Genomic DNA, 3,347 nt, shown 5'->3' on the forward strand with positions numbered 1-3,347 from the left:
GAAATCTTGAAATAGCATTCGGATGGTCTTCAATATAGCAGACTACTTCAACATATAAACAAAATAAAAATAGGACACACCTGGGAGAAATTTCTGGGAGAAATATCAAGATATTGATAAACCCAATATCTTGGGTTTATCTCACTTTTACTAATAACTTCTGATTGTTTTTCTTATTTCTCTTAAATTTAAAATACTGCAACCAGACTTTGCTCTCCTTTCTTAATGAATGCAAAACGAGGCAAGTATTTAATAGCTAATAATGTAAAATGAACACATACACTGATTACAGTTACATAACTGAACAGAAAGACTTGGTCATAAAATTTATGTTAACAATCAGTTTAATTCATAATGATTTTTTTTACTGGTCACAACTCGAGAACCTCTTGGAATTTTTCACGGACCACAATTTGACAAGTATCTGCATTACAAGAATCAGATGATTGAATGGTTTGTTAATTTGTTTTTAAAAGCACTCCTGCATTCTTTCCTATCTTAGCCACATCTCAATGCTCTCAAGTATGTCTTAACTGTCTTAAGAATGTTATGTTTGTGTACTACAGTAACAGATTACAAATTTGTGTATCTCTGGGTTCTTTTAAGGATAGACTAAACAAGAACAAGTCAAGACACACACTCAAAGGACAATCTGCATCTGCATCACAAGACTCTTATCATGTGGTGGGAATACCATGCCGCGCATTTACAAAACACGCTGCAAGAGATCACACAGTGAAGTTAAATAGTAGAGTACAGTGCATATGAGCCCCAGGATCTGTGTTGCACAACAACTCAGCTTTGCAAACTCTTTTGACTTTGTGGGAATATGAAAAACTAGCCTGCAGCCATTCTCCACAAATCTATAACCACATGGCACTATAGCTCAGGATGTGACACTGTGCACCAAGTGTTTCTAGAAATAACCTGCCACACTTCCGAACAGGCGACTGGCCACTTCTAGAGATATTTCTCCTGATCCACTTAATCAAGAATAACAGGGACATTATTCATCCACACAATTTGCAAAACAAATGATGCATCCTATAAGGCATGAAATTCAACAGTCTAAATAGAGCTGCTTTTAGAATCTTAGTGAATCTACATGGATATAAAGACAAGCCATTCTAAAAAAAGTATTCCTTAAAACTAACCAGTACCAGTACTTGTTACTAGAAAGTAATCCAGTTATATATATATATATATATATATATTTATTTATTTTTATTTTTTTACATGTTTTTGTTTCAATAGTAATCATTCATTTGATTTTAGTACTTCATTACATACTGGTAGAATTTATTATTAGTGATTTGTATCTGTTCAGTCGCTAGTATACTTATTCATTACCATTAATGACAAGCAGGTTAACTGTTCTATTGTTGCGATTTACAATTTGAACATGTGTGTCACTCAATGGAAATTTTAGTTTCATATAATATCTATTCACTTGCAATTGCTGGTACCTATTCCAGTTTTACTAACTATTCTATAGATTCACCTGGAACAGACACATGTGTTTCATAAATTAATACTAGAATCTAAAACATAAATGCAAACAAAGCTGGAACAGATACAAGTATTAGTGCCAAATGAATAGCTACTAGTAAAATTAGGTACCAGTAACAACTGGAAAAAGTACTGATCTGAAGTGAATAATGAACCAAAGATCATGTGGAATGTGTTACATTCAACTGGCATAGCAACTAATAGCAAAGAAATAAGCACTTGTATGTAATGTATAAGTACTAGTGACAAATTTAATTGATTAATAGAGTCACTATTGGAATAAATACTGTCCTAGTAACTAAATGTATAGTTGCTAGTTAAACTAAAAAGAACAAGTCATTGGTGGATTATTTACTAATGCTTTAAAATAAGCATTAATAACATAAATGTAGATACTAGTTAGATAGTTGGCATGTCATATTACTATACAGTTACTGAATGCAAGACCTGAAGCAAAAGATAAGATATATAACATAAAACAGATATAATTAAAAAACAAATGAATCTATCAAACTTTTAAATCCACCTAAGAGACACAAAATCTTCACTACTTTGCCCATCATTATTCTGTCACAGCAACTTCCTTCCAGAAAGCACCGTGTCTAAAGTCTTTGTTCTAGACAGAGGAAATAATGCTCTGATGGGGAACAGCACAACACATGCTGTGCGCTGCCAGCCCAAACTAAAACTGACCTTGTTGGATGATCAACCTTTTGCTCCACAATGCTGACACACTGAAACAGAGATGCTCCGCTGGGGAAAGCCTCACTGTCAGTGACACACACGAAGAGCTGCCTAGTGTTGGACGCCTATTATGTTGCATTCTATGTAAAATGTTTCAACAGCATAACCAATGACTTCATACTGTGCATAGAAACGTAAAAAGTGTGTTACCTGGTTGTAGTTTCAGTAAAAACAACGTGGCTCATTTTCAACGCCGGTAGTTGCTCCCACCGTGCCGCGTTCAATGTGTTACGGACTCGGAGAGTAAGAAGGTTTGAACGAACAGTTGACAGTGTTCGAAAAGCCCCACCCACCTGCGCTCCTATTGGTTCACCTTTCCCGTCACTCAAGCGTCACCGGAGCAAAACCGTGTAGGCATGGCAACTGCGTTTCCAATGCCGCTTTTCCTAGCCAATAGAATAATGGCTCAATTTCAAGAGGCAACGCCCACCTGCCAAGGACAAGAGTCATTGGACAAAGTGTTTGTCAATCAAAGTAAGCCTTTCCAAAAGGCGGGAACCCTTGAGTTCGATTATTGTAATGCATGCAAGTTCATTTCTTTTCCGAAATTCATAAAGACAAACCGCTGTCCAAATGGCCACAAAAACGAAGCACTCAGCACAAAAGCAAATTTGGCAAAGTGCGCATCAAATATTTTTCTGATAACTGCGATTTATGCATTTGCACAGGAAAAATTGAAATGAAAATACAATAATAAAAGAGCAAAAATGTCTTTTTGATATTTTTTCAAAGAAGCACACAATTCCATCACAAAATTATATATATCAAGTTCAGCCAATAATTGAAATGACACAATGTCACAATTAATCATATTTATATGTGCTAAAATTTTAAAAGCAGTTTCAACAAATTGACAATTAATGGGTATTGACCATATTACTGAAGGCTCATAGTTGCCCATGAACAATGTGTGATACTGAAGTTAATGACAAATTTAATAATGATAAATTATTATTAATTAATACACTGACCTGAGTATGCTGATTTAGGTCATTTTACATAAATACAGCCTCTGCATGATGGCAAAACAACACCTATTTATATTTTAAAAACCGCCAAAAAACAAATTAATGTCTCAGATATGCATCACATGG

At 34.8% G+C, this 3,347-nt stretch overlaps 1 protein-coding gene across 1 annotated transcript in view; it reads right to left on the reverse strand.

Annotated features, from left to right (window-relative positions):
* The window catches only part of fcho1 (FCH and mu domain containing endocytic adaptor 1), a 46,538-nt gene extending 44,025 nt beyond the window's left edge, over positions 1-2,513 (reverse strand). The window contains exon 1 of the mRNA XM_058783727.1: positions 2,404-2,513. The gene's annotated coding sequence lies outside the window, so the exon portion shown is untranslated. The remainder of the gene's footprint in view (positions 1-2,403) is intronic.
* Between the last annotated feature and the right edge of the window lie 834 nt (positions 2,514-3,347).

Source organism: Onychostoma macrolepis, chromosome 08 (assembly GCF_012432095.1).
Source record: "Onychostoma macrolepis isolate SWU-2019 chromosome 08, ASM1243209v1, whole genome shotgun sequence".
NCBI lineage: Eukaryota > Metazoa > Chordata > Actinopteri > Cypriniformes > Cyprinidae > Onychostoma > Onychostoma macrolepis.